The sequence below is a fragment of the Molossus molossus genome, unplaced genomic scaffold, assembly GCF_014108415.1.
Source record: "Molossus molossus isolate mMolMol1 unplaced genomic scaffold, mMolMol1.p scaffold_m16_p_6, whole genome shotgun sequence".
Taxonomy (NCBI): domain Eukaryota; kingdom Metazoa; phylum Chordata; class Mammalia; order Chiroptera; family Molossidae; genus Molossus; species Molossus molossus.
This window is the reverse complement of record NW_023425399.1, coordinates 110,058,263-110,079,917: the sequence shown is the minus strand read 5'-3', so window position 1 is coordinate 110,079,917 and position 21,655 is coordinate 110,058,263.

The following is a 21,655-nucleotide window of genomic DNA, read 5'->3' as shown; positions in this document are numbered from 1 at the left end:
CAAAAAGAATACCATCTGCAAAACAGGAAGACAGTCCCCACTGAACCCGGCCACGCTGGCACCCTGGTCTTGGGCTCCCAGCCCCCAGAACTGTGAGAGATGATTGTGTGCGTGTCCGTGTGTGGTTTAAGCCACCCAGGCCGTGGTGATTGGTTGCAGCTCCCGGAGCTGATCAGGGCTGGCTTCTCGCTCTGTGACACGGTGGAGCCCTCGGGAGAACAGGGCTTAGAGTACGTGCAAACACCTGACAAAGGGAGCCCCTCTATTAGTTTCTTATCGATTGATTTTTTTCCCAAAATCATTCATTTCTTGCTTAATAGGTGATAGGCACTGTGTTCAGTACTATATTTTTGAAGGAGAAGAGTCATTGTTCTGGGTTTCAAGCACCAGATGCCTTACTGGGAGACGGCTACCCAACAGACTCGCTGTGGACCTGCTGCCCTTCTGGAGTGCGGTGATGAACCCTCGGCTACACCGCTGATAACACATCAAGCTCACTCAGGTTTGACCAGAGGTTACAAGACAGTCAGGGGCTGATTAGCACTACTTGAGCCAAAAACCCTTGCTCCATAATCATTCTCAACTGTCTCCCTGCGTCACTTGCCACCCCAAGTGTGACTTGCCGTTGGCTTGGGCATTTCCCCCGAGTATCGAAAGTTCCTTGACGAGAGACATCATGCTCATTGCATCTTTCTGCCCCATGGCTGAACTCTCCCGTGGATGGTTCATAAAACACATTAACAAATCTCTGTTTGAATAATTGAATGAGTGAACAAGTGGGGTAACCAAAAATAACATCAGTAGGACCTACAACGCTTGCCTGAAATTTCCGTCAACTCTGAACCTTTCCTGTTGGGCACAAGGTCATGTTCTAATTGGACACAAGGTCATGTTCTAATTCCAAGTTTGGATTTCTTCTCTCTCGCTTTCATAATCGTCAAGAAACAAGAAGAGCTGAATCAATATAGTAACTCAAAATATACTTGGGCCTTCTAACTGCCTTCTCCATCGTCAGTGCAATTGAAGGTATAAAAACATTGGGTGGAATTAGCAAAAAGAAATATAAACAGCTTGAGACAGAATTCAAGACAGCATGCTGAGCAATTACCAATCTACATCAAAAATGATGGCCCTGACGGAGGCACCCTCAGAGTCAGACTGTCGCAATCTGTCTGCAGCTGCCACAGAGCACACGCTCTGGAGCACACACGTGGCCCGTAGCACGCACCGCATGAGGGGACACTCTCGGGGCTCCTCCTACGATGCTTACGTTTTTGGGTGTTTTTTTTTTAGGACAATGTCTATATTGAAATTTTCAGATGGATTTATTCAAAATTGCATTTATGGCAGAGAGGACAGTATACCTACTATTGATCCTAGACATGGGGAATGATACTGTTGGGGGACGTGTGAAGCGATATCCACATTTCTTACTTAGAAGGTTGTGTTCCAGGCTTCTAGCTTCTATTGCCCCTAAATATGCTGCAATAGTTACATCTGTTTTAACAACCTGCCTTGGTTTATGAGGGGAATGATCGTCAAATTTTAAAACCCCTCAACTGGTCCAAATAAAGAAGTGAGTTGTTATATGCTGCTATTTGTTGCTTTTTAAGACGTGTTGTCCACTTTGAATGGCAGAACTAGGCTTTGGGTGCAGAAGGGGCTTTTTGCAGGAGTCAGCAGAGAACGGAGAGGAGCCACGCGGCAAAGCTGAGTGAAGACAGATTGCCAAGAGCCGCCTCTGGAATCGGTAGCTCAGTTTTCTAGACAAACATCTCCCACTTTGTTTAATCCATCAGATAAACTATTCTTGCAAATGTTGCCATTTTAATCCCTGTGATCTCCATGTTTGTATTTTAACAGAAAACCATGAAAATATGCTCCTTTTCATTCTTAATGCCGTTAGTTGAAAATGATGAGACTATTCATTGATGATGGATTCAGGCCGAAGAAGGAACAGGTTGAGGCATTAGGAAGGCAGCTAACAGTTTTCTATCTATCTCCTCCACCAGACAGGTCATATTACAGAAATGTATGTTACTATTCCAACTGTCCCCCTTTGATATTGGATATTTTGTCTTCCGCTCTCCTCAGAACATAGTGTCATTTCATTAAAAAATACAATATCCATTCTGTTACTTGAGTTAAATTAGGAGCCCATGGATCAGGTTGATGTGGCAAAGTCCATTTCCTGGTTCGTTGGCTAAGTATAAATAAGCAGAAGCGACTTAAAATAGCATGTTTCTCCTATCATCAAAAGAGGGAGAGCAAAATCAAACAAAAATAAAGCACCAACCAATTATTATGGGAGGTTTATTATTTAATCTAATAATGATAATAATGCTAGCATTGCATTTTTGTTAACATCCAAGCATTCTGCTATACACTAAACATGCTTTAAGTGGTTTAATCCTTGCAAAAATCTGGTGAAGCAGGCATCCATATATCCTTTTAACAAATAAAGAAACTGAGGCTTATCGATAGTGCACCAACAGAGAATACTGCCCAGTTCCCTGTGCCCCATTCATCTGACCCCAACCTACATGTGCTTATTGACAACTCTGTGCTTATTTTTAATATAATAATATAGATGATGTCAATACTGGAAAAATAAGTAGTACGATCTAAAATATCATGGTGATTTTAGGTGTCTGCTTTGTGCTGAAACTACTGAGTAATAGGATTCCTTAGGTGTCCTGCCATGGAACATTCTTTCCTAATTGTGTGGGGCAAGAAGAGAGGGTTATCATTTTGGTTGTTTGGTTTTAACTTTAATTTTCAGAGCAATTTCAGGTTTCCAGGGTGTATTCCCTGCCTCTGCATATGCATAGCTTCTATGCCACCAGCATCACTCACCACAGTGGTACTTTGTTTAGCAAGGGTGAAACCACATTGACATTACATCATAACTGCCTCACGGTTTACACCAAGATTCACTCTTAGGGTGCCGAACACTCTGTGGGTCTGGACAAATGTACAATGACATTCGTCCATTGTGATAATATCATACAGTGTGTTCCTCCTGCTTTAAAAATCCTCTGTGTACGACATGAAGGGACCTGGAAAATATTACGCTAAGCGAAACAAGCCAAGCAGAGAAAGACAAATATCACATGATCTCACTTATTTGTGGAATATAATAAACAAAACAAACTGATGAACAAAATAGACCCAGAGGCATGAAAGTAGGGTATAGACTGACAATCCTCAGAAGAGGGGGTGGGGAGGGAAGAGATAAACCACAGAACTTATATGTGTGTATGCATAACCGATGGACATAGACCACAAAGCTGGGGATGGGGTGGGGGGATGGGGAGGAGGGTGTCAATGGAAGAAAAAGGAGAAACATCTGTAACAAAAATAAATTAATAAAAATAATTTTTTAAAAAACCCTCTGTGCTCCACTTACTCATCTCTCCCCCACACACCCATCTGCCAAACACTGATCATTTTACTATCTCCATAGTTTTGCCTTTTCCAAACTGTCATATAGTTGAAAATCATACAGTTAAGTAGCATTTTCAGATTGGTTTCTTTCACTTAGCAGTATAGGGATAAGTTTCTCTTTGTGCCTTCATGGTTCATCTCTTTTTAGCACTGAATAATAATATTCCATTGTCTGGACCTACCAGTTTATCCATTCACCTACTGAAAAACACCTCGGTTGCTTCCAAGTGGGCTTCACCATACCCGAGATCATCCAGGAATTCTCCTGCGTTACCTTGTAGGAGTTTTATACTTTTGTGTTTTACATTTAGGTGGGTCTATGATCCATGGGAGTTATCTTTTCATTCATGCTGAAGGAGAAACCTTCAGTCCACTGGGCACCTTCTCACCACAAACAACGTGGAAGCAGTTCAGACAACCTGGAGGAGTTTAGGGAGTGACTTTCTAGTCTTCTTGCCACCCTATCCCCATTCCGGGGACACGGGGGGCAGGCAGTCTGATTGATGAGAGCATGAGCTACATGGGGTAGAGTCACCCAGGTCTGAGTCCAATCTCCACTTCTGCTTACTCTTTATGAACTGGAATAATTTACCTAACATCACAATGGCTCCGATTTTTGTTTTTATAGCAAAATAAGTTTCAATATTGCACCTTTCTGATCGGTTTGCTGTGAAGATCCGTGAGTCAGTAGATGCAAAGTTCTTGGAATTGTGTCAGAAGCTTAGCAAGCGTTCAGCATATATTAGAGCCCTCATGATTGTTCTTTGCTATGTTACTGGTGGGCATTGTTACTGTGCTTCAAAATCAACAATCAGGACAAGACCACCTCTTTGACTCTGCAAAGGTGGAACATGGTAGCTGGCTTTATCTTTTACTTCCTGGGATCAAAAGGGAAGAATTCTCCTGATTCTGGGGTGGGAAGCACAAAGCAACCACTGCTGTCTTTATTCTTCCAATGCTTGGTGTAGTGGGAAAAGGCCAGAAGGAGACACACCTGAGGCTCTCTGTTGGATCAAATGTTTATAGGAGAGACTTCTTCTGGATGTCAATGTTCCCTGACTGAGCCAATCCTATCATTCCTGCAATTTGATTTTCATGTAACTGCTGACATATATTATTATATGTTATATGGGTGAAATGCCAAAGAAGAAGAGAGGATTGGATGAGGGGAAGAATTAGTCACCTGCCCTAAGGAGGTCACATTAAGAAATCTATATACAGCATTAATTATTCATAGTTACTTTTTCCTTAGTCTTTGGGAAAACAAAGTGTCCTTTGATGAGGCTTACGGCCGTGGCATGCTAGCGGTAAAAGGGATAGTTGTCCTCAGCGAGACTGGGGAGTCCCGTCTTCTGTACCATAGACCTCTTTTTCAGTCTGGTGTGTATGGACATCTGAAATGCATAACATAAAAATATGTGGAATTACTTAAAATCTATTGAAATAGATTATAATTTATCTTTACTAGTGCATAAATGACGAGATAACACCAACAGGTCCAATAACCATTGTAATTTTAAAGTTGTAATGAGCTTACGTAATTTCTTTAAAGATCTGTGATATCCTCATGTGACATAAAAGTATTTGTGATTTTTATTACTTATAAAATCACAGGTACTGTAATACCTCTGTGTTTTATTGTCTACATTAAAAATAGAAAGCAATGCTAAATTTCAGTTGGAAGTTCATTAAAATTCAGTAGTCGTCGTTTTCTTTCTGAGATCACATTCTCCTTCTCTTCACCCCCAAGGTCTATCCACAGGCGGGCACCTTGGGGTCTGTGGACCACAGGTTAAGAACCTCTGACTTAGCCCGGCCGGGTGGCTCAGTGGAAGGAGTGTCCTCCCATGGACTGAGAGGTCCCAGTTCGATTCCGGTCAGGGCACATGCCTGAGTTTTGTGCTCCATCCCCAGTAGGAGATGTGCATGAGGCAGTTAACCCATGTTTCCCTCTCACGGTGATATTTCTATCTTTAAAAAAAACCACCTCTGACACATGATTACTTCGTAGCAGATGTGAAAACAGGCTCCGAGAGTCAGAGTTTGCCCAAGTTCATACATTATTAATTACAGGCAAAGCCGAACTTCGAACTAAAAGTCCCGGTTGCTGCCCCATTGTTCACGGTCCCGCGCTGTCTGGCTGGAGGGAAGCCCTTTCATTTTTATTTTTTTTTATCCTCACTCGAGGACATTTTTCCATTTTTTGTTCAGATAGAGCGGGAGGGAGAGAGAGAGAGAAAAACATCAATGTGAAAGGGACACATGGAGTGGCTGCCACCCGCACGACCAACCAGGGCCGGGGACAAACTGCAACCGAGGTACATGCCATTAGCGGGAACCGAACCCGGGTCTCTCAGGACCGCAGGCTGACGCTCCAACCGCTGAGCCAAACCGGCCAGGGCGGGAAGCCCTTTCAAACGAGGGTGAAGGAAGATTTCTTTTCATTATTTTTTAACTATTGAATTAACTTCATTGCAAACTGAATATTTCTAAAGGCCTTGTAAAAATTGGGAACTTCAACAGAAAAGAATTTAGTAAAAGTCTAGTTTAAAAAAAAAAAAGAAAGATTATCTCAGGAGAAAAGGGATCAACTCTTTCTAGGTTTAGTCTTTTATTCGTGTGATCAAATTTTCATCTCACCAAGTCCAAATTAATATTTTTTTCATCTGAAAACACTGAGTACAGCTAAATTCACCTAATTGAAAAGCTACTTAGAGAAAAGAACCGTTTACTCTTCTAATTAACATGTTTAATTTTGAGGTAATATTTCCCATCAGATATTTTTTTTTGTTTTTATTTCTCTTACTAATGTAGCGTTTTGCTTTATTCTCTTGGACTCCCTCCATCTCTCCCACTAACCTGGTCCCATAGTTATATAATTGCTAGAGTGTTCCTTGTTATTAAATAAAAAACTTTGCTTCAGAGCAGAATGTGATTCTTGTGTTCAAACAAGGAAGCATTTCAGGTCATTGTAAATTAGCTAAAAGCTGAGTATTGAACTTGTTTTACCCTGAAGGATACATTCACAGAGAGGTTGTTTTTTTGTTGTTGTTGTTGTTTTTTATTTTTTTTATCCTCACCCAAGGACATTTTTCCATTTTTTGTTCAGGTAGAGTGGGAGGGAGAGAGAGGAACAGAGAGAGAGAGAAACATCGATGTGAAAGGGACACATCGAGTGGCTGACACCCGCACGACCAACCAGGGCCAGGGACAAACTGCAACCGAGGTACGTGCCCTTAGCGGGAACCGAACCCGGGTCTCTCCAGACCGCAGGCCGATGCTCTAACCGCTGAGCCAAACCGGTTAGGGCTGTTTTGTTTTGTTTTGTTTTGTTTTGTTTTGTTTTGTTTCCCAAATGAACAGTGTATAAACAGGGGCATCTCATACCTAAAGTGTCCCGGGGTCATACCGGGTAACAAAAGCCCCTGATGCCCTCTGATGGAACCCTAATAACAGCCTGGTCCTATGGGATGTTTACAGTGGGGTTGGGATGTTCGTATTTGGGTAAAATTAATGAGTTAACGGCAATATTTATATGATAATATTTTTAGAACAGCAGTATTACTTCTTTTTTTTTTTATAGATGCTTACAGCTTAACTCTTTGAATCAACTACATAACTAACGATGGTGATAATTCTCAGAAAGCCTTTTATTTTTTTCAATTTTTATTTATTGCTTTTAGAGAGAAGAATAGAGAGAGAGAGAGCCATCGGTTTATTGTTCTACTTATTTATGCAATCATTGGTTGATTCTTGTATGTGCCCTGACCAGGGATAGAACTCACAACCTTGGTGTATCGGGATGATGATCTTACCAAGTGAGCTACCCGGCCAGGGCTCAGAAAGCCCTTATTAAAACAATGGCTTTTGCCCTGGCCAGTTTGGCTCAGCGACAGCGTCAGCCCACAGGGCAATGAGTTGTGGGTTTGATTCTGGTCAAGGGCATGTACCTTGGCTGCGGTTTGTCCCTGGCCCTGGTCAGGGTCGTTCTGGGGGCAGCCAGTCGAGTGCGTCTCTTACATCGATGTCCCCCGCCCCGTCTCTCTCTCTCTCTTTCTCTCTCTCTCTCTCTCTCCCCCCCCTTCCCTCCCACTCTATCTGAAGATAAATGGAAAAATATCCTCGGGTGAGGATAAAAAATAATAATAATAGCAATTATGACTTTTTTTACTATACATATAAATGATACCTTCTTGGCAACTGCAGAAGAACTAGAAAAGTTACTGAGAAAGACTAAGGGACTTACAGACTTGTGAGCAGAAGACCAAAGCCAAGTGACGGGTCAGCCTGCAGGACGCAGTGTGCAGGGAACGTAAGCAGTCGGTGAGGCAGGGTGCAGAGCCATTGCCCAAACCCAGCCACTCGTCTGGAAAGTGTGTCGAGATGTCTAGGGCTGCCAGGCAGCTCAATCTACCGTGAACTTCAATGCTGCCAGTGCTGGAATAAAGGATGCTTTAGCAGCAGCCTTTATCAAGGTAAAGGGGAGCGTTGATTGCTAGCACACAGTGAGTGAGCAAGAATGTTGTTTCAGTTTCCCTCTCGCTTGCTTTTCTTTCTCTTCATCTCTAAACACACGCTTGTTTCACTCCCAACCTCCCAAACGAAGGGTACCATTCTGATGCTTCAGGTCCGCCCATGTCACTTCGCGCTGCATGGTGCTCCTGGTGTCCACCCCACAGAAATGTCCTCTCTTCCCTTAGTGAGATGTGATCCACCTTGCTTCTTCCTTCTTGACACAGACATGATACCACAGTGACAGCCTTTGTGTGCGTGAGGATTCTAGGTTTTGCACGTTGGTTTGGCATATACTATTTTGCCTCTGAAGTGCACGTGGGCTGTTTCTGTGGGATTTATTCATGGGCATGACGGGGCAAAGAGCATACCAGGAGGAGTCAAGGGGATCGCCTGTGTTCAACTCGTATCCCAAACTCTGACATTTAACAGCTTTTCCTGCTCTGGTTGATGGAGATCTGCGAGGTGGGTGACTCCTCTTCTTGCCGGGGGTGTCTAGGCACAGCGAATCCAGAGCGACCGTAACTTATAGCTCAACAGGAGCTTTGCCATTTCCTATGGCTGGTGTCACGGATGGAATTGTGCTTTGTGCAAATCTGTAGAATAAAACTTGAACCTCTAATGTGACTATGTTTGGAGATAGGGCCTTTAAGAAGATAACTAAAGTTCAATGAAGTCATAAAGGTGGGGCCCTAATCTAATAGAACTGGTGTCCTTGTGAAAACAGGAATGAACAGAGGGGGAGAGAGAGAGAGAGAGAGAGAGAGAGAGAGAGAGAGAGAGAGATCTCCACACACAGAGAAGCGGCCATGTGAGGGCACAGCAAGAAGGCAGCTGTCTCCCTGGCTGGTTTGGCTCAGTGGTTGGAGTGTCGGCCTGCGGTCCAGAGAGGCCTGGGTTCGGTTCCCGCTAAGGGCGCGTACCTCCATTGCAGTTTGTCCCTGGCCCTGGTTGGTCGTATGTGTCCCTTTCATGTCGATGTTTCTCTCTCTCTCTCTCTTCCTCTCTCTCCCTTCCACTCTATCTGAACAAAAAATGGAAAAATGTCCTCAGGTGAGGATTAAAACAGAAAGAAAGAAAGAAAGAAAGAAACAAAGAAAGGAAGGAAGGAAGGAAGGAAGGAAGGAAGGAAGGAAGGAAAGAAGAATAAAAGCAGGCAGCTGTCTATTAGCCAAGAAGAGAAGCTTCAGCAGAAACCAACCCTGCCAACACCTTCATCTCAGATTTCCAGCCTCCAGGACTGTGAGAAAATACATTTCTGTGGTTTAAGCCACCCAGTCTGTGGTCCTTTATTACCCTAAACCATAAAAACTAATACAGTAGAAGCCTACCACTTTGAAGGGTGGGGTAGAGACCTCTCAATGTGTAGAGTTCCAGGTTGTGCTAACAAGACGCACACAATTCCTGAGGCTGATGTGGAGTGATGGTCGTGGCCACTTCCCTTCCCCCTAGTGGTCCCTGGACCTTACTGAGGACATCACACTGCGCAGAAGTCTTGGATTTCACAAGTGCACTGCATTCTGAAGGGAGCCATCCACTCCCTCCAAGGGTTGCCTCTGGGTGAATGTCTTAGCTGAGCCATTAGAAGGTCCTTTCAGCCTTCTCTGAGACTAGGTGCCCTCAGATGCTCACCGGATCAGTGGCCACATGCCATACCTAGCCCTCTTTAGTCGCTGCTAGCAGTAATGTTGCATGTGGTAAAGCCGCGGTGATCAGGCCTTGCGTGTGGTCAGGTCTGTAGTACCTTACAGCTCCTCTGCAAGATCCATTCAGTTTCTGTGTGGGCCGGAGGGGCTAGATAAAGGAAGATATCAAGGAACTAACACCCCTGCAACATGTATGTTTTTAATGATGGCTATCCTCCATGGATACAATATTGTTTTTCAATTTACTATCTTGGCTGGTTGAAGGCTGGGAGTGCAGGGAGGTTACGCCGTTTCAGAAATTTCCACTCTGCCTTTCCACTCTAATAACTCTTATCTGACAGGACAGAGAACCAATAGGGTGACAAATGCCAAGTATATCAGATCTAGTTACCCTCTCAAGGACAGGGGAAATGAACTCTGATGGGTTTATGGACATACTGGGCCCACTGTGAGTGGACTTGAACCATGTACCCATAGGTCCCTTTCTAACAGAAGGGGTTTATGAACTTCCTGATGCTGTAGCCATCTGTCACTTACACTCATCACATCCAGAGATCAAGCAGCTGACCCTCACGGCCATCGCACCCCTACAACCCTGGGCTATAAAAACAGAATAAATTCTTCTCTTTATGTTTTTTGAATTAATAATGCAATGTGTGTATGAAACATAAGCATGAAAGTGATAGTGCGTGCAGTAAGGGAGGAGAAAAAGGTTAGCAAATGTGCATGCATTCCGTCTGTCTTTGTCTTAAGTCATTTTCCTGGGGTGAAATCAGGAGGTTCTCAAATTGAACTATGAAGGGATTTGATGACTGCATTGGGGTAAAACTACACATCGATAAGACTGAATTAAAATTTGTGGAACAAAAAAGAAGCCGTAAAAGAATCGTAGACATGTAGACATGCATATTAAGGGGAGTGTAGAACAAAGAGAAAGGGCAAATGGAGAACAGAAGAAAGGAAAATGGAGAGAGAGAAGACGGGTAGACAGAGATGAGAGAGCCTTCAAGGTCATGAATAATAATAAAAAGGTAACAGGAACCCAGAATGGAATTTGAAGACTAGGGTCTGAGGAATATAAAACCAAAGTCTCTGCTGATCAAAAGTTAATGTTATGTTAATTATACTGGTTTGAACCCTCTGAAGAAAGCAAAGACTCCAAAACCAAAATTTTAAACGAGAATTAATTCATGCATATTTCACACATATGGCCTGTTCTGATATCACACTTATTAAAGCCACGAGTGGCTGAAAGCTGCCATAACGCAATCGTGGTAATTAGCCAGAGGTTTGGGAGACTGCTCATTAGTAAATTATGTTCCACAGAATTCCTCCAAACTTCAAGTCAAGCCCTTTTAATTTGTCTTAGGTGTTAATTCAACCCAGACACTAAGAGTATCCTTCTCTTATCACTGATTTCCATTACTTTCTAATTTCACTAATGCTGACTATATCCTGGGCGCTAGTGTAAGGTGTGGACGGCCGTGGTGGACACCACACAGGCATCCCCAGACCTCACAGGTAAATGATTCACGGTCCTCTATGTATTTATCACCGCTGCAATAGAGATTACATGTTCACATTTACTGGTATGTGTAAAAAAGTCATATATATTCAAATATGCGTCAATACATAAATCCTTGAGTCATCCTTGACTCCTCTTTTTTTTCTCATATCCCACATCTTACCCATCAGCAAGCAGAGTCACCTTTACCTTCAGAGCACATCCTGACATAAACATTTCCTTCTCCCTCCAACACTGACATTGCAGCCCAAAGAGCCCGTATCTGCCACCGAATTACAGTACTTCCGAATGGGGTTCCCTCCATCCTCCCTTGCTCATGCTCCTCCTCCCCACAGCCTGTTCTCCAGCAGTGAGCATTAGAAGTCAGATCATGTCGCTCTTCTGACCACATCCCCTGTGGCTTTCCATCTCGATAGGAATAAATAACCTGCTATGATTTAAAAGATGTTGCGTGTGATCCTGTCCCTGGGAACTCCATTTATTTCCTTTATATAACTCTGCCCTTGCTCACTCCACTCCAGCCTCACCGGCCTCCTGCTGCTGCTCGGACCCCATAAGGTTGCTTTTACAGAGGCTGTTCTTGCTGCAATTCCTTCAGTAGACACAGGCTTACGGAGACGATTTCTCCTTGTGTGACTTTTGGTAGTTAGTGTCTTTCAAAGCTTCTTTACCATTTCATCTGAGTTATTGAGTTTGTGGACTTACAGTTGTTAGTAGTGTTCTTTTATTGTTTCTCCAATGTCCATAGGATCAGGAGTAATGGCCCTATTTTTGTTTCTGATATTAGTATTTGGTATGTTATGTCTTTATTTCTTCATTAGTCTGACTAGAGATTTATCGATGCTGATCTTTTCAAAGAAGCAACTTTTGATTCCATTGATATTCTCTGTTGTTTCCCTGTTTCCCATTTCATCAATTTTTGCTCCAGTTTTTATTTCTATTCTGTTTGTTTATAATTAAATTTCTCTTTCTCTAGTTTCTCAAGGTAGAAGGTTGGGCTGTAGATTTTATATTTTTCTTCTTTTCTAATACAAGCATTTAACACTGTGAATTTCACTCTAAGCTCTACTTTAACAGTATCTCAAAACTCATAGTTGTATTTTAATTTTTATTGGATTCAAATTATTATTTAATTTCTCTAGGAATTCCTGTTTGATCCACATGTAATATATTATTTGATTCCCTGTTAATAGGGGATGTTCTAACTCAGTTTTTGTTATTGAGTCCTCCTTTAGTGACATGTGCTTTGGGAACATGCCTCCTATGATTTCTATTCTTCAATTTGTTAAGGTTTGTTTTATGAAGACTCTTTTGGTGAAAGCTCCTTCAGGTCTTGAAAATAGTATGTAATCTCCTGTGTTTTGGTGGAGGATGTTATAAATGTAACTAGTTCAAGATGATAGATAATGCTCCTTAAATCAACTTTATTTCTGATCCCCCCCACCCCCTATCTATTGAATCCTGAGAGAAGTATGTTCAAGTTTCCAACGGAAAAGAAAAAAAGATTTTTCTATTTCTCCTTTTAGTTTTACTATGTTTTTAATGTATTTTGACACCCTCTTATTAAGTGCATACACATTTAGCATTATTTTGCCTTCTCAGTATTACGACCTCTTTATTGTTAGGTAATGTCCCTTTATCCCTGATACATTTTTTTTGTTTCGAACTCTACTCTGTCTTAAGTTAATATAGTTGCTCCAGTTTTCTTTGTATTTGTGTAAGAATTATATACATTTCTCTGTACTTTTATTTATTTGAGTTTTATGTTAAAAGTGGGTTTTTGTAGACAACATATACTTGAGTCTTGTTCTGTTTCTTTTTATCTACTCTGATAATCTCTGTCTTTTAATTGTTGTATTTATTCCATTCACATTTAAAGTGGTTATTGGTATAGTTGGACTAGTATCAAGTATATTTTTAGCAGTTTTCTATTTGTTAAATTTATTCTTTCTTTCCCCACCCCCTTTTTCTGCTCCCTGTGGTTTTAGTTGGACATTTTGTTTCTATTTTAACTGCTCTTTTGCCATTTCACTTAAACTATTTAAAAAAAAAATGTTCCAAATTGTCACCCTAGAGTTTCCAATATACACTGTTAACTAAATTACCTCTACTTTCATATAATAGTACATCACTTCTAGGGTGAGGCAGGTGCCCTATAACAGAATATTCCCTTTTCCCTCCTATTCCTTCAGAGACCACTGTCATTCATTTCCCTTCTCAATATGCTTTTATTACCCAATACATTGTTACTGTTACTACTTTAAACAACTACTCTTTACAACAATTCATAATGAAAAATAAAATGTTTACTTATGCCATACTGTGACCTTTCTTTGACACTTTTCCTCTAATAATCCAAGTTTCTGTTTATATCATTTTCCTTCTCCCTCAAAAATGTGTTTAACACTTCTTGCTGGGCAGGTCTGCCAGTGATTAATTCTCTCAGATTTTTTTCCAAGAAGTCTTTATTTCTCTTTAATTTTTGACAAGTAGTTTCATTGTATAAATAATTCTAGATTAATTCTAGATTGGTATTTACTTTTTTGTTGTTTCAACCCTTTAAATATTTCACTTACTTGGATTTTTTTTTTTTTTTTGCTTTTGTTGTTTGTGATGAGAAGTTCTCTAATTCTTAGATGTGTTCTGCTAAAAGTAAGCTGGGTTGTTTTTTACACTTTTTATTTTTTTCTACTCTGACTTTAAAAAAAATTTTTTCTTTATTGATTTTTAGAGAGAAGAAGGGAGAGGGAGAGAGAGATAGAAACATCAATGGGAGAGAACATCAATTGGCCACCTCCTGCATGCCCTCCCTGGGGATCGGGCCCACAACCTGGGCACGTGCCCTGACTGGGAATTGAACCGGTGACCTCTTGGTGCATGGGTCGATGCTCAACCACTGAACCATACCAGCCAGGTGATTTTTTTTTTTTTAATATATTCTCTCTGTTGCCCTGACTGGTGTGACTCAGTGGTTAGAGCATCGGCCCTTGGACCAGTGAGTCACAAGTTCGATTCTGGTCCAGGGCATTTACCTTGGTTGTGACTCGGTCCCAGTCCTGGTTGGGGTCATGCAGGAGGCAGCCAGTTAATGTGTCTCTCTCATGTCAATGTTTTTCTGTCTCCCTCCCTCTCTCTCTCTCTCCCTCCCACTCTATCTGAAGATAAATGAAAAAATGTCCTCAGGTGAAGATTTAAAAAAAAATCATAGTTATCTTAAATTTTGTCTGATAATTCCGATTTTATGTCATATCTGAGTCTGCTTCTGATACTTGTTTTATCTCTTCAGAGTGAATTTTTTTCCGTCCTTTAGTCACTCTTTGTAAATTTTTGTTGAAAACTGCTCATTTTGTATTGCATTAAGAACTGAAGTAAACAGACCTTTAGAGTGAGGATCTGTGTCAGTGTGGCTAGGAATCGGGCTGTGTTTAATGTTTGCTGGAGCTGCAAGTATCAGACATTTCAAAGTCCTGTAGTGTACGTTTCTTTCTCTCCTCTCGACTTGGGTTTCTCTAACGACTGCTCCTCAGTAGAGTGTGTCTTGCTGTAATGCACACATACCATACTTGAGACCTGTTTGTTTGGCAGTAATGTGTGATTAATCTAGTGACTGAAAGTCAGTTTGCAGTGGACCTATGTCTCAAACCTGTGACTTTGGCAGTATTTCTCTAGTGCCTGAGCTCTTCCTCTCCGAGGTGAGGCAGGAAAGCTAGAGGCAGGAGTCTAGAGTAGGAAGTATACCCTTCCACAGCTTGGGGGAGGCTTCGATAAAGCCTTTTCCCCAGAGGAGGCCTTTACTATGGAGAACACATTGGGTGTAATTTATAGTCTCCTTCCCACTCCTCCCACCTGGTCCATGAAGGGACATTACAGGGATCTTCATCATGAGAACCTGCAGGGTTTCCTGAAGCAACCATGAGTCTCTGGGCTCTCCAAGACGTCAGCCCCCTGCTTGAGGTTTCTCACCACAAGATGCTGCACACTCAGCTCCCAGCAGATCGTGATTTTGGCTTTCCACGTGCACCTGTCTCTCCAGATTATGAGATGGTGCCTTGCCCTGAAACCTCTGTTCTCTGAGAGAACAAGAGAAGCATTGACTTTTTTTAGTTTAGTCTTTACTTGTTTTAATGACAGGAGTGAGGACTTCCAAACAATTTATATGTTAAAACCAACATCAGAAGTCCTCACAGTTTTTATATATATTCTTTCATTTACCCTCTCAAAGTTCCTATAAACTGTAGGGCGAATTGCTTCATCCCAAGGAGGACAGGCTCCTTTTTATCACAGATGTGGATCTTTTCATTTCAAAGAACGTGGTGACATAGAAGTTTATGACAAAGAAAACCCTAGCCTTCTGGGTTCCATATTCTATCTGTGACATGTTTTTATTACCTTCCTGTTTTTGAAGGTTGTAATAAATTGGCTGAAATAGCTTGCTCTCAGTGAATCATTCATTCATTCATCAAATATTTATGAAGGTTATACTATGGGCTGAGCATTGCATAAGATCCTACAGATAATACAATGAATACAATTTAATCCATGTTCGAAAAGGCCCCAGGATTGAGTGGGATGGGCAGAAACCCAAACACATAATTTAAATACTTTGAGATAAATGGCAAAACAGAGGTTTATACAGGCTGCAATTAGAGTTTAAGAAAGGAGAAAGTAAGTTTGGAAAATCAAAGTTGCTTTTCCAAAAGAATTGATGTCTCTCCTTCCCAGAAAAAGTGCCTAAGAGAATGTCCTTCATATTTTGGCACATAGAAAACATTGTGTCTGGCACTAAAAAAATCAAAGAAAAGTTTTGCATCTTGAACTGTTAGTGGAAGTACCATTTTTACTAGCAATTCAGTGCCTAAACAATAATAATTTTACTTTTTCTCGAACTCAGAGGTCTATCCCACTTTAAAAAGAGATTCTTATGTTTTAAAGGGAACATGTGAGGTCTGGGTGGACTGACACTGATATTTTTAACAGTTCTTCCAAAGTGTGTATACTCAAGTGATGTTTCCCCACTTAACACAATCGTCACCTTCAGAAGCTATTCTGTCATTTCAGTAACGCCACCCTTGACTAAACTATTATTGGACTGTCTGCCTCTCTTGGAATTGCTTTCAGATTTTGTAGCACAATAGTTTGTGTATCTATAATGGTAGAACATCCTCATCATTTGAGATTGAATGTGATTTATGAACATAACCAAAAGTCAAATGTAAACTAAAAAGTAGTTAGACTCTAAATGAATAGAATAAATTGTAGTCGAATCAAGTTCACTGGAAAGTAATAATGAGTTTAACATGGCTCTTAAAACCATTTGGTACAAGACTTAAAGGGCATGGGTCAAAATGTATTATACAATAACCCTAAAAGGATTATTTTATAGATGATATTACTCAAATTTATATATTTGAGACTTTTTAAAGCACAATTACTATAATGATATATCATTTCAACTTTCATCCAAATTAAAGTCCAAAATTTAGTACAATGTTGAAAGTTGCTAAGAAAGGAGATTTTAAATGTTTTTTTACCAAAGCATGTCTAGCAGATTGCACACAAATTGGGTAAGTCATATTATTACCCCAAAATTATAGGTTTCAATCAAAATTGGTTAAATACTTAAAAACAATGAAAATACCATTCTTTCCCCTTACTACTTAGTTAATATCAGAGTCCCGAATCCTTTCTTTTTTTAAAAAAACTTACCACGAGTTTAAGAAACTCGTCAGAGTCTATTGTGTCGGCAGAGTCAATCAAAAAGAAAATAAAGAAGAAAAAAACGTGCCTTAACGTATTAGCAGATAATAAGTACGTATCGACAAGCAAAGGTGAAGATGGAGATGGGGAGGATTAAAATATGTCCTCACAGTTCTTTCCTTTCCCAAGGAATAAAATTGCACTATGAAATCCCTGACCTCATGCACATTGCTTCGAAATTGTATCTTGTGGGTGTCTCCATGGTCAAGGCAATAAAATGTGATAGATTTCCAGTCTCCGTGGCTTCAGGGTGGATAAATTCAGGAAACAATTGGGATGTAATTGAGATCGATACCAGGCACTGACAAACTTTAGGCGCTGATCTCACTGATGGATGGGGAATAGGGGCGAGCCCACTGGGAACCACCTCCATACCAAAACCTGTGTGTGTGCGCGCGTGTGTGTGTGTGTGTGTGTGTGTGTGTGTTTCCCTCTTCAAACTAGCGGACAGCAGTTAGGGAGGAATAAGTGACAAAAGTCATCCATAGAGTGTCAAGACTCTCAGTTACCAGGATCCCTGTTACTTACCAGTAATTCAGTGCAGAATGATAGTTTAAACTGTACATTCAGCTGAGTACCTTTGGGTAATACAATAAGTGTCGGAAGGCTTTGCCTGTAACACTATTGAAAAATAGACTCATTCTAAAAGAAAATCATCCTGCTGCCAAATGTGATGACTCATCCCTAATATTTATTGAGAACCTACACTATAGCAGGTACTTATTTAATCCTCACAACAAGCTTTCAAAATCAGCCCTAATCCTGTTCCCCGTTTTTCATATCCATGAGTAAATTTCAGCCGAGAAAACTTAAATAAGTTGCCCAACCTTTCACAGCTAATAAGCAGAGACACTGGAAGTGAAATCCCGGCAGACGGAGTCCAGCACCGGGTGATTAAGATAATGCTGAACCAGAAAGACACCAGGAGCTGGAAGAAGTGCAGGGTGTTCCCCCTGAAAGCCGAGATTTTGACTCCGTAGGTACCAGAAAGCGTTTTAATCTGCTCCAGTGTGTTTACAGGTCCACGCAAAGGTGTGTCTGCATTAATCACGTTCAAGGATGCAGCCTTCGTTCTAGTTTTGAAGGTTGCCACAGACCACTCCAGCTTTCCGGTTATTAGTTTCACGGCTGCGAGGGACTCGGCTCCTCCTCGTGAAATAATTTGCTGAGTTCAAAGATCAGAAATGGGAGGCCGCGCATCAAAGGCCACAGAGCACCGCATAGCCCTCTGTCCTCTATTCCCCTCCCCCCGCCCTTCTCTTTGATCTCAAGCTAAACAGCAGAATCTGCCTTTTAAAGAGACTTGATGTGCCTTTCATTTTCTCAGCTGCCCGAGGAGCAGCAACTTTTGCATCTTACATAAAAAAAAAAAAAAAAAAAGTATTTCTCTCTAAAAATAACTTGGGCTTCACATGTCCCCTGCAAAGATGTGGAAATAATTTATCTTGGACTCAGAAGACAAAGGAAGGTAATTGCATGGGTGAGCCATTACCTGCAGCAGGGAGCAGGCCCAAGTCACTGGGATCCTGAAAGACCGAAAGAGCATTTCCTGCTGCGGCTTTGCCGGGGGAGAGGTCAGGCCCGTCTCCTCCGGCCCACTCACTGCCCTGTCTGCAGTGGGAACACTCACCACATCCACACCCACCCCTGGATGTGCCCTGCTGGCTTCCCGTGGTCCTCTCCTTCCTCCCATTAAGGCCGCAAGTGCTAGGGGCAGAAAGTGCCTGAGCCATTCATTTCCTGGCTCCTTAGCTAAAAATATCCTTGTCCAGGGGGAAATGCTGTACAGTCATAAATGGTGTTCAGTTAATAGGGCAACATATGAAAACTTACAAACCAAACATGGACTCCATGCTACAATGTACATCTGAACACACATGTACCTTGATGGACCCTGCTCTTGGGAGGCACTCACTATGAATCATATTTAAATATGAGTTAATAGATTGATTTGGGTTCACATTCACTGTTACTGCAAGAAGTCTAGAATGTTCACAGGAACTCCATATATATACACACACACACATATATACATATATATAATTATCATTATATATAATTATGTACATACATATATATATGTATATATATATATAATTTCTTAAAATGGACTGTTGTTTTCCCAAGAACTGTGTCAAGTTCAGGCCATTTAAAAAATCCACTTAGTCACTGAAAAACACCAACATGCTTAACACTAGCAGTGGCATGTTAGTCATTCATGTTGATCTTTTTTTTTTTTTATCCTCACCTGAGGATATTTTTGCATTTATCTTCAGATAGAGAGGGAGGGAGAGAGAGAGAGAGAAACATCGATGTGAGAGAGACAAATCAAGTGGTTGCCACCCCATGACCCCAACCAGGGCCAGGGACAAACTGCAACAAAGGTACATGCCCTTAGCGGGAACCGAACCCGGGACTCTCCGGTCCGCAGTCCAATGCTCTAACTGCTTGAAGCCAGGGCCATGTTGATCATTTATTCCTGAACCTCCCTGTTTCTTTTCTGCACACACTTCTAGTCCTGCCTCAAATCCTCAGTTCTTCATTTATTCCCTCAGTGGATGAGGTCATAGTGGTTCTCTTCTAACGTATTTCCGCATTCTTTCCTGCAGAAGCAATCATGTAAACAACGGTCATATTCCCACAAAAACCCATGATGCTCGTGTTCGTCTCAAGGAATTTGGGAAAAGGCTTGGACCTCGGTGATGGCAGTTTCCTCGCCCACAGAATGAGGGGCTGGATTATATCGGCGGCCCCTGGGCCCCAGGGTCTGCGGCGCCCTTTCTCCTGCACTATGAATTAGATGCCGGGGTAAACCGAGAGCCTGGCGTCTTCTCATTCCTGCTTCAGGTTTTATTCTGGGAAAGTCTGACTGGCTCACCTGGATAAGGGAGCCGGTTCACACGTGTGGCGTTTACTGCAATCTATATTTTTTTGCTTTTGGCTTTTAAGTTGCCGTTTATTATAGAAAGCTGAGGTGAGTGATGCACAGATAGGAAGGTCAGCAGGATAAGAAGCAGTCTCAGGAGGGGTCAGATGTGTGTCCGAGCAGGAAGAACACAGCGCTGCTGTGAGCATGGCCGCTGGGGTCAGCCTGAGTTCAAGGCCCTGCATCCTCACTCACGGCCCTTGGGTGCTTTGGGGCAAGTTACATACACTGAATGTGCCATGTCCTTAAAAGGAGAATAATGACAGCACCCACATCATAGAATTCTTATTAGGATTAAGTGAGGAAGTAAATTAAAATACCTGGTGAGCATTGAATAAAGTATAACTATCACTATTGTGACAGCTAGCACTTAGAAATGTGTCTCTGGTGAAGTCAGTAAGCACAATGGCCCACTATAGTCTCATATGCTATCTTGATTTTTCCAGGAAACTTATGCATTACAACATTTTTATAAACAACCCACTCTGAGACATGTCTTAGATTTACATATTTTTCTTACATGTGCTTTGTGTTTTTAAAATTTTTTTCCGACTTTTCCTGACTGGTGTGGCTCAGGGGTTGAGCATCAACCCATGCACCAAAAGGTCACCAGTTCGATTCCCAGTCAGGGCACCAGGTTGTGGGCCTGATCCCCAGTGGGGGGCATGCAGGAGGCGGCCAATCGATGTTCCCTCTCATCGATGTTCCTATCTCTCTCTCCCTCTCCTTTTCTCTCTCTCTAAAATCAATAAAGAAAAATTATAAATAAATAAATGTTTCCAGCTTTATTGAGATGTAATTGACACATAACATAATTTTAAAGTGTGCAATGAGACGACTTGATACATGCATACTTTTGCAAAATGATGACTACAATAAGATTAGTTGAAACCTTCATCACCTCACATAATTACCTTTTGTTGTTGTTGCTTTGCTGAGAACATTTAAGATATGCTCTCTTAGTAACTTTCAAGTATAAAATACAGTGTTGTTAACAGTAGGCATTATATATTAGATGCCCCAGAGTGTATTCCTCTTATAATTGGAAGTTTATTTCTTCAATAATAGTAAATGGAGGAACAAAAATTGCTTATCACTATTATTATTGAGCATGAATACATTTATTTTCAGCAAGCACACTTGATGTATAGAAGCCTGATTTTTCTGTTTGTATTTGGGGTTGATATAAGTATTTCAAAATGAAGTAAATAGATATCTGGTTAAAAAGTAGAGAAAATTCTCATGTGTTTTCAATACATTTTCTAAGAATAATTACGCCACACATGTTGATAATGAGATACATCTTTAAATAAATATAATTTCCTCTAGACTATTGCTTTCTTCTCTATTTCTCCACACTGAGCTACAGGCCAAGAATGTGTACTTTGGGGATTTGGGTGGCGAGGATGTTGTAAGGAAATAGAGACCTGGGTCTCATGACTGGAGTCTTTTCTCTTGTGCCCAGAGGAGGCCAGTACAGGATACTATCGTCCAGCGATGTGCTGAATCGGGAGAATGTTCTTTACTGCTGGCATGTATGGTGTGCTAGCCACACTGCTGTGCAAGCTAAGAGTGACGTGTGGAATACGCCCTTCTAGGGGACCAGAATCAAATTGTCCAGGATCAAATATAAAACATTGGAAAATAAAGACAGAAAATTAGAGTTTCCGCCTGGGAGATTGTTAGGAAAACATCAATATAGAATAGTGACATGGAACCAGATTTTGAATGAAGAGGGGGTGGCAGGAAGAACAGTTTTGATCACAAAGCTTGATGCAGGTGTCGGGTCCTTTAAGACAGGTCGCATATGTTATCTCATTGAATCCTCAGAACAAACTTCCA